Source organism: Aquarana catesbeiana, linkage group LG09 (genome assembly GCF_042186555.1).
Source record: "Aquarana catesbeiana isolate 2022-GZ linkage group LG09, ASM4218655v1, whole genome shotgun sequence".
NCBI classification, from domain to species: Eukaryota; Metazoa; Chordata; class Amphibia; order Anura; family Ranidae; genus Aquarana; species Aquarana catesbeiana.
Window position 1 is genome coordinate 239,771,986 of NC_133332.1, and position 10,253 is coordinate 239,782,238.

At 47.0% G+C, this 10,253-nt stretch overlaps 1 protein-coding gene and 2 long non-coding RNA genes across 3 annotated transcripts in view; 2 read left to right on the forward strand and 1 right to left on the reverse strand.

The window, feature by feature from the left end:
• LOC141108421 (metabotropic glutamate receptor 6-like) overlaps positions 1-10,253 on the forward strand; it is a 181,644-nt gene that overhangs the window by 106,841 nt on the left and 64,550 nt on the right. The gene's annotated exons all lie outside the window — the stretch shown is intronic.
• Positions 2,833-4,851, reverse strand: LOC141108424 (uncharacterized). Its single transcript, XR_012236066.1, has 4 exons — positions 4,627-4,851; positions 4,482-4,516; positions 3,240-3,467; positions 2,833-3,136 (listed from the first exon to the last, which is right to left on the reverse strand). It is a non-coding gene; the product is annotated as an uncharacterized lncRNA (long non-coding RNA).
• On the forward strand, positions 8,283-10,246 carry LOC141108423 (uncharacterized). The gene is made up of 4 exons (XR_012236064.1): positions 8,283-8,540; positions 8,652-8,686; positions 9,678-9,905; positions 10,010-10,246. It is a non-coding gene; the product is annotated as an uncharacterized lncRNA (long non-coding RNA).

A 10,253-nucleotide genomic window follows, 5' to 3' on the forward strand; every position in this document is an offset into this window, starting at 1 on the left:
GTTCTCGTCACATCTGGTTTATGACAGAATACCAGGGCCATCCCTGACTGGAAGTGGCTGTACAGGGGAACCATTTTTGATTCAGTTTGGATGCAAACATGAATGCCGATGAGGTTATTTATTTTTCTCTGCTGGCATCTGAAAGTGTTGATTATTGCCGCCAGGCTTTGAAAGGATGGTCTAGTGACCAGTTGTTTGCAACTATACGTTTGGCTCACTCACTGGTCGATCAGGGTTACATATTGTTTGGGGAGGTGCAGCCTTTGATCAAGATATGTACTGAGCTGGCCCTGCCCTGTATTCCAGAGGGCCGTGATGATTTCACTCTTCCTTTTGATATGAATCAGGTTGTATCCCTAGTATGGCTTTTTGAAGATGATCCAGCTGATTTTTGTGAGCACTACTCAGCCTGTTCCCCACAGGTGATTGCTGAGTGCATTGTGTCTACTCAGTCTTTTGTTAGACAGGGAGTTTTAAAAGCACAGTTTGTACAACCTATACTTTCAGCATGGTCTGACATGATGCAATCAGCTCCAGCCAAACAAACCACCTCTGCAACCTAACGCCAGCCTACCCAAAAGTATGTTTCCCCATCACCCACGTCAACCTCAGTTGCAGCTCAGTATACGCTGCTCCCAACCAAATACTCATATCCGGTCTCTGCTCCCTGTACCTATCCTGCATTCAATCCACCTGCCTCTTCTCAGCTGCCTGCAAACCCACAGGAGCTTCCCCCAGCTACTGTTACCTCTTCTCTACCATATCCCAATCCTCCTCTCCAGTCTGCTGCACACCTCCCCTACAGTGGCTAAGCCAAAGAAAAAATGAAAGTATTTTCCAACCAAGGCGATGCTGCCAGTAACCCAACCTGCCTCCGCACCAGCTAATCCAATCCAGTCTGACGTCCCAGTGCCTGTTAGCCAGGTCGATGTCCTGGTACCCGCCTTCCGGCCTGAGGTGCCAGTGTTCCAGCCTGAGGTGCCAGTGTTCCAGCTGGAGGGGCCAGTGTTCCAGCCAGAGGGGCCAGTATTCCAGCCTGAGGTGCCAGTGGTCCAGCCTGAGGTGCCAGTGGTCCAGCCTGAGGTGCCAGTGGTCCAGCCTGAGGTGCCAGTGTTCCAGTCGGAGGTGCCAGTGTTCCAGTCGGAGGTGCCAGTGTTCCAGTCGGAGGTGCCAGTGTTCCAGCTGGAGGTGCCAGTGTTCCAGCCGGAGGTGCCAGTGCCTACTTTCCAGCTTGATGAGCCCGCTTTCCAGCCTGATGTGCCCGCTCTCCAGCCTGATGAGCCCGCTTTCCAGCCTGATGTGCCACTGTCTGCTGCCCAGCCTGATGACCCGAAGCTTGCTGCCCAGCCTGATGACCCGAAGCTTGCTGCCCAGCCTGAGGACCCGGAACTTGCTGCCCAGCCTGTGCCCATACCCGCTGCCCAGCTTGAAGTGCCCATGCCTGCTGCCCAGTCTGATGTGCCTGCTGCCCAACTTGAATTGCCTGTGCCTGCTGCCCAGCTTGAAGTGCCTGCTGCCCAGCTTGAAGTGCCTGTACCTGCTGCTCCGCTTGATGTGCCTGTTGCCCAGCTTGATGTGCCTGTTGCCCAGCTTGATGTGCCTGCTGCCCAGCTTGATGTGCATGTTCCTGCTGTCCTGCTTGATGGGCCTGCTACCCCACTTGATGCGCCTGCTGCCCAGCTTGGAGTGCCCGTGCCTGCTGCCCAGCTTGGAGTGCCCGTGCCTGCTGCCCAGCTTAGAGTGCCCGTGCCTGCTGCCCAGCTTGAAGTGTTCCTGTCTGCTGCCCAGCTTGAAGTGTTCCTGTCTGCTGCCCAGCTTGGAGTGCCCATGCCCGCTACCCAGTTTGGAGTGCCCGCTGCCCATCTTGAAGTGCCTGTGCCTGCTGCCCAGCTTGAAGTGTTCCTGTCCGCTGCCCAGCTTGAAGTGTTCCTGTCCGCTGCCCAGCCTGGAGTGTTCCTGTTCGCTGCCCAGCCTGGAGTGTTCCTGTCCGCTGCCCAGCCTGATGTGCCACTGCTTGCTGCCCAGCTTGAGGTGCCCGCTGCCCGGCTGGACACCATGGACTTTCCCCAGCAGCGGCTAGTCCGGAGGTTGCTCCTTCGAGGGGGGGTACTGTCAGGAAAGGTCTCCTCCGCTGGAAATATCGATCATTTGGCGTGCAGTACTGAGGTCCACCAGCAGGTGTCTCCTAGCAGTTCGGAGCTGTCAGAAGAGATCTTCCTGAACCTGAACCTGAAGCCTGAATCTGAAGCCTGATTCCTGGAACCTGTTTATCCTGTTTCCTGTCTGTTACCTGGACCCTGGACTCTGAGCCTTGTACCTGACCCGTCCCTCCTGTGATCCATCCATCCTCTCTTGTCCTGTTTATCTCCCTTCCCAGCTACTGATTCCCTGTTTATGACCCTGGCCTGGCTTGACTATGATTCTGGTACTCCCTCTTGCTATATATGCTGGTTGGTTTAATATCACTGTTTGTTTGGTTGTTCACTCTGTATTGGTGGTGTGTTCACATATGCATTTTCCTTAATAAACTTACTTTATGTCTGGTTCACTCTGTCGCAGTCACACAGTTCTGGTCACATCTAGTTTATGACAATATGTAATGACAGATGACAGACAGATGTGACACTTATGCCCCGTACACACGGTCAGATTTTCCGACGGAAAATGTGTGATAGGACCTTCAAGACAAATAACAAGGGCACTAAATGAGTGTAGACCGGTAGGCCGCACACCCCAAAATTGCAAGAAACTATACGAAAACCCCCTAACGGGGCTTTAAAGCAGCCAAAAAAAAATTCAATATTCGTAGTTGAAAAAGTTTTAATTTTTATTATTAATACAAAAAGTATCTAAATAGCATATTATAAAAATCACTGAGGATAGGTGCTGACTAATCGAGTCATGACATGATCTGAATATGGCATACCAATATAATGGACAAAGCATACAATTAAACCAAGCACTAAGCACAATGCATAGGATAACGGCCAAAATTATCTTTGAAATAAATTCTTAAAAACAGTAGCAACACATATTGCTAGTGATACCATAGATGTATGTGGGGTAACTGAAGTTGTAACGTTAATCCTGACGCGTTTCGACCCTTTCCGGGTCCTCTTCAGAGGATAGTTGCCCCCTATGAAAAAGGTCAACATGTGTAAGACATAGCATCAAAATCAATGGTACCAGACTTGTGTACCTGCACCATCATATTAAAGTTGTCTTAATCGCATAGTTACCTATTATAGAATTTTATGACGTTTTCACATGTAGTTAAGAAATTGTGAGTTGTAATGTTTTTGGATGATGCAGTTTCTCTTTAGCTCCCCCGTCTCCCCCACGTCAGAGCGGCTCCCAGGAAAGCGGGCGGTGGGCCGAAAGTGTCTTGCAAGGGATCACAACTAATAGCCCCCGTATGGGGCGGGGAAGTTTGGGGAAGGAGGGGCAGCAAACAACCCAAAAGGCACCTGGAGGGGGATATAGGTTATTACCAGAAATAAAAAGGGGTAGGAAGTATTGAATGCTAAAGAGCAAAAGATCACTGGGTAATTCTATACAGATTGGAAAATTTCCCAACTGTAGAAGTTTATAGAGGTATTGAATAATGGATACATGGGAGTGCAGAAGGCATAGCTAGATAAGAATGGAAGAGGAAGAAAGAAAAGGAAATAGAAAATATGAGAGAAAGTAGAGAAACAAACCAAACAAAAAAAAAAAAAAATATTAATAATAAGAAAAGTAGTGAGAAAGAAGTGAAAGAAAATGAAAGAGAAGAAAGAAAAAATAATAACCCAATACAGTGTAAGTGTGAATAGGAGAAGCAGAAAATAGCACATGCCCTGCTGCCAATTAATTCCCATGTACCATAAGAAATAAATGCCAAAGGCAGTAGGCAAAAGCACCGGTGAAACCTCAAGTGAATAGACAAGGAGGAAAGAAGGGGGAGGGAGGGGGGGGGGGGGGGGGGGAAGGGAGGGAAGGAAAGAGGAGGGGACACAAAAGAGGGATGAAAAGTGAGAGGATTGGGTGGTGTAAAGTGTGGGAAAGAAAAGGGGGGAGGGAAAAAGGGGTAAAAAGGGGGAGGAGTGAGAGGGTGAAATCTGAGCAAAGTGAGCGACAGATTGGGGCAAGGAAAAGGAAGGAGGGGGGGGGGGGGAGGGGGAAAAAGCAAATGGGTGTCAGTGGAATAGGAAGAAAAAGAAAATTGTAGGACGTGAATAGTGGAGGGGGAGGGGGGGGGGGGAAGGGGAAAGGGAGGAGAAGAGGAAAAGAGGGGAATAGGGAATGGGTATGGAGGGGGGGGGGGGGAAGGAAGGTGGGGGAGGGGGGGCGGGAAAAGAAAACACACATTGGAGGACAAAGTGAGTGAGCCAGGTGAGATAATGTGCAGGAAAATGTGCAATGAACTATAAACAAAGGTGAACTAAGCAGTGAAAGTGACATGCAGTGGGAAAATACACAGGGGGTGTCGGTACTATTACCTAATTTGGCTGAGCTGGGTGGAACATTCTGAATACTGAAAAAGTTTAATCAATTAAAAATATGAATCAATTTGACAAAATCAACACTGATTTAAAAAAGACTAAGTCATTTAAAAGGTATCACATTCCTTTCATTAGGGCTTACCAGTGTATGCAGTCAATCTGTATGACCTGTCTTCAGTTTGAAAAACGTCCAATGAATATCCCCTAGTGGTTGCCCACATTTATAGGGAGTGCCAATCGGCTAACTCCCTACAGGTGTTGATGTGTCCAATATCCTTCCCCTTCCCCATCCGTCAGGGGAAAGGAGCAACACAACGGTGCTCCCCAGTGTGATCCCCCCGGCGTTCCGAAAGGAATGTATCTCCGGGCGTCCCCGTCGCTTCCGCCGCAACTGCGCAGGCGCCGCTACGTCACGCGCACGCGCCCTAGGGCGCGCTCGTGAGTGCGCCGTCCGGAAGGGATCCGGGATGTCGCTGGCAGGGAGAGAAACATCCCACTCAGGTGAGGCCACCTAGTGGGCATGTTAGGAGGCGCGGGCCCCGGCGCCTCTTGTCTCACCCTGCCAGGAAGACACTGTAAAAGGTCCACCCCCGCCTCTAGGAGGGAGACACAAAGACCGAGGGAGACAGGGGGAACGCAGAGCCATCCTGCCACCAATAGTTTTAGGCAAAACTAATAATAATGGCAACGATAGGGCATGGTGTTAATATTTATATGTCCTATCTGGTGGTGCTACGCACATAATCTGTGTACCATGGGCTGACTGCTAACTGGCCGTTTTAAATGCATCCTGTCAGATGTGGTATTGTATGCCTTGGCATGACTGCACAGTTACAAAAGGAGTAATTTATTACACCCTGCGCAATCAGAATGGTATATAAACAAAAACAAAGAAAAAGCAAAATTACATGAATCTTGAGTACTGCAAACAATCAAAGAACTCCGAACTGTTTAAGGCTAAATTTAACACGGAATAAAACGATACAAAACATATGATCCATTATATGAATCGCAGATATGCACATTAATATGCATCTCGTACATCTGAGCATACAGAAAAATAAGAGTAATCGTGATAACTTTGATGATTAAATGTGGGGAAAACCAGGCAGCGATATCTACAGGTCTGGAAAAAAAAAAAAAAAAAAAAAAGGGGGGGGGGGGGTAGGGAAAGTCACTGTGTCTTCCTGATACAAATCCTTGCAAAAAAGGGGCAAATGAGATTGATTCATTTAAACCTGGTGAAGAGGTGGCTTGTAGCTGGAATATCCATCTCTGCTCTTTTTGCAGCAGAGACTTATTCCAGTCGCCACCTCTGTTAGGAATTTTTATTTTATACAGAGCCACAAAGGTAACTTTGGGAACTTTATAATTGTGTGTAAAAATTACATGCCTCCCAATGGGGAGGTATGGGTTCCCCACCTCCATACTGTAAACATGTTGGGAGATGCGTTTCCAGAATTCCTGCCTGGTTTTCCCCACATAGTATGCACCACATTCACATTCCATCAGATATACAATACCGCGAGTGCGGCAATTTACAAACTGTTTAGGTGTAAATATATTGCCGTTCGGCAAAACAAAGATTTTATCCTGTTTGATGAGTGGGCAATACGAACAATGTCCACAGGGGAAAGAACCCACTGTGGAACAGTGTTTAGATCTATTGTTATCGTTGGTATATTCACTGCGGACAAGCTGGTCCCGCAGTGACATGGCTCTTTTGTACGTAATAATAGGTCTATCCTGAACAAATTCACGTAACTTAGGGTCATCGGTGAGGATATTCCAATGACGTTCTATAATCTTTCTAATAGCCTGATGTTGACGGGAATAGCGCATGGTGATCCGGGTAGGGTTACATCCCAGGCTTGGGGAGGGTTTGGATTTAAAGAGTAGCTGAGATCTTGAGTGTCCAATAGCCTGATTGTAAGCTTTTTTAAGACAGGATCTACTGTAGCCCCTTGCTAACAGTCGATTTTGAAGCCCCTCTGCTTCTTTAATAAATAAGGTGTCACTGGAACAGTTGCGCCGGAGGCGCAGATACTGTCCGTACGGGATCGAGTTTTTCAATGGAGTGGGATGGAAACTGTCAAAATGAAGGACCGTATTCCAGCAGTTGTCTTACGAAACAAAGTGCTGGAGAGATGTCCTTCGGTCGTAATCGAAACGGAGACATCCAGGAAAGTGACGCTGTGGGAATCATATGTCATGGTGAACTTCAAATTCCGATCGTTTACATTAATTCTATTGAAAAATTCAAATAGCTTGGTTTCAGGTCCCTCCCAGACGACGAAGACGTCGCGATATACCTCAGCCATTTGGTTATATGGGCTGGTGTATTCAACAAGGTCCTCGTCGCCGAGGAGGGACCTCTCCCACTCCCCCAGGTACAGGTTGGCATATGAGGGGGCACAACAGGTCCCCATAGCCACACCCTGCACCTGGAGGTAGTGGGAGTTGTCGAAACAAAAGTAATTGTGATGCAGTATAAAGTGTAGACCATTCACAATAAACCTAACCAAAGCCGAATCATATGAAGAATTTTGTTGCAAAGCTCTTTGCACAGCAGCCAGTCCCTTGGAACGGGGAATGCTGCTGTACAGCGCCTCAACATCTATAGTCACCAGAATCGCATTCTTAGGTAACCTCAGATCACTGATAAGTTGCAGAAATTGTATTGTATCCTTTACAAAGGAGGGTAAGGCCAGAACGAGGGGTTGCAGATATGCATCTATGACACGGCTTAGGTTTTCGGATATAGCCCCGTTGCCAGAGACAATGGGGCGACCTGTGGGTTTGATCGGGTTTTTATGTATCTTGGGTAAGCTATAAAAGGTGGCCACCCTAGGGTGTGGAGTTCTGATAAATTCATAGATATTAACAGAGGTGGCGACTGAATAAGTCTCTGCTGCAAAAAGAGCAGAGATGGATATTCCAGCTACAAGCCACCTCTTCACCAGGTTTAAATGAATCAATCTCATTTGCCCCTTTTTTGCAAGGATTTGTATCAGGGAAGACACAGTGACTTTCCCCTAACCCCCCCCTTTTTTTTTTTTTTTTTTCCAGACCTGTAGATATCGCTGCCTGGTTTTCCCCACATTTAATCATCAAAGTTATCACGATTACTCTTATTTTTCTGTATGCTCAGATGTACGAGATGCATATTAATGTGCATATCTGCGATTCATATAATGGTCATATGCTTTGTATCGTTTTATTCCGTGTTAAATTTAGCCTTAAACAGTTCGGAGTTCTTTGATTGTTTGCAGTACTCCAGATTCATGTAATTTTGCTTTTTTCTTTGTTTTTGTTTATATACCATTCTGATTGCGCAGGGTGTAATAAATTACTCCTTTGTAACTGTGCAGTCATGCCAAGGCATACAATACCACATCTGACAGGATGCATTTAAAATGGCCAGTTAGCAGTCAGCCCATGGTACACAGATTATGTGCGTAGCACCACCAGATAGGACATATAAATAATTAACACCATGCCCTATCGTTGCCATTATTATTAGTTTTGCCTAAAACTATTGGTGGCAGGATGGCTCTGCGTTCCCCCTGTCTCCCTCGGTCTTTGTGTCTCCCTCCTAGAGGCGGGGGTGGACCTTTTACAGTGTCTTCCTGGCAGGGTGAGACAAGAGGCGCCGGGCCCGCGCCTCCTAACATGCCCACTAGGTGGCCTCACCTGACTAGGATGTTTCTCTCCCTGCCAGCGGCATCCCGGATCCCTTCCGGACGGCGCACTCACGAGCGCGCGCCCTAGGGCGCGTGCGCGTGACGTAGCGGCGCCCTGCGCAGTTGCGGCGGAAGCGACGGGGACGCCCGGAGATACATTCCTTTCCGGAACGCCGGGGGGATCACACTGGGGAGCACCGTTGTGTTGCTCCTTTCCCCTGACGGATGGGGAAGGGGAAGGATATTGGACACATCAACACCTGTAGGGAGTTAGCCGATTGGCACTCCCTATAAATGTGGGCAACCACTAGGGGATATTCATTGGACGTTTTTCAAACTGAAGACAGGTCATACAGATTGACTGCATACACTGGTAAGCCCTAATGAAAGGAATGTGATACCTTTTAAATGACTTAGTTCTTTTTTAAATCAGTGTTGATTTTGTCAAATTGATTCATATTCTTAATTGATTAAACTTTTTCAGTATTCAGAATGTTCCACCCAGCTCAGCCAAATTAGGTAATAGTACCGACACCCCCTGTGTATTTTCCCACTGCATGTCACTTTCACTGCTTAGTTCACCTTTGTTTATAGTTCATTGCACATTTTCCTGCACATTATCTCACCTGGCTCACTCACTTTGTCCTCCCATGTGTGTTTTCTTTTCCCGCCCCCCTCCCCCACCTTCCTTCCCCCCCCCTCCATACCCATTCCCTATTCCCCCTCTTTTCCTCTTCTCCTCCCTTTCCCCTCCCGCCCCCCCCCCTCCACTATTCACGTCCTACAATTTTCTTTTTCTTCCTATTCCACTGACACCCATTTGCTTTTTCCCCCTTCCCCCCCCCCCCTTCCTTCCTTTTCCTTGCCCCAATCTGTCGCTCACTTTGCTCACATTTCACCCTCTCACTCCTCCCCCTTTTTACCCCTTTTTCCCTCCCCCTTTCTTTCCCACACTTTACACCACCCAATCCTCTCACTTTTCATCCCTCTTTTGTGTCCCCTCCTATTTCCTTCCCTCCTTTCCCCCCCCCTCCCTCCCCCTTCTTTCCTCCTTGTCTATTCACTTGAGGTTTCACCGGTGCTTTTGCCTACTGCCTTTGGCATTTATTTCTTATGGTACATGGGAATTAATTGGCAGCAGGGCATGTGCTATTTTCTGCTTCTCCTATTCACACTTACACTGTATTGGGTTATTATTTTTTCTTTCTTCTCTTTCCTTTTCTTTCACTTCTTTCTCACTACTTTTCTTATTATTAATATATTTTTTTTTTTGTTTGGTTTGTTTCTCTACTTTCTCTCATATTTTCTATTTCCTTTTCTTTCTTCCTCTTCCATTCTTATCTAGCTATGCCTTCTGCACTCCCATGTATCCATTATTCAATACCTCTATAAACTTCTACAGTTGGGAAATTTTCCAATCTGTATAGAATTACCCAGTGATCTTTTGCTCTTTAGCATTCAATACTTCCTACCCCTTTTTATTTCTGGTAATAACCTATATCCCCTCCAGGTGCCTTTTGGGTTGTTTGCTGCCCCTCCTTCCCCAAACTTCCCCGCCCCATACGGGGGCTATTAGTTGTGATCCCTTGCAAGACACTTTCGGCCCACCGCCCGCTTTCCCGGGAGCCGCTCTGACGTGGGGGAGACGGGGGAGCTAAAGAGAAACTGCATCATCCAAAAACATTACAACTCACAATTTCTTAACTACATGTGAAAACGTCATAAAATTCTATAATAGGTAACTATGCGATTAAGACAACCTTTAATATGATGGTGCAGGTACACAAGTCTGGTACCATTGATTTTGATGCTATGTCTTACACATGTTGACCTTTTTCATAGGGGGCAACTATCCTCTGAAGAGGACCCGGGAAGGGTCGAAACGCGTCAGGATTAACGTTACAACTTCAGTTACCCCACATACATCTATGGTATCACTAGCAATATGTGTTGCTACTGTTTTTAAGAATTTATTTCAAAGATAATTTTGGCCGTTATCCTATGCATTGTGCTTAGTGCTTGGTTTAATTGTATGCTTTGTCCATTATATTGGTATGCCATATTCAGATCATGTCATGACTCGATT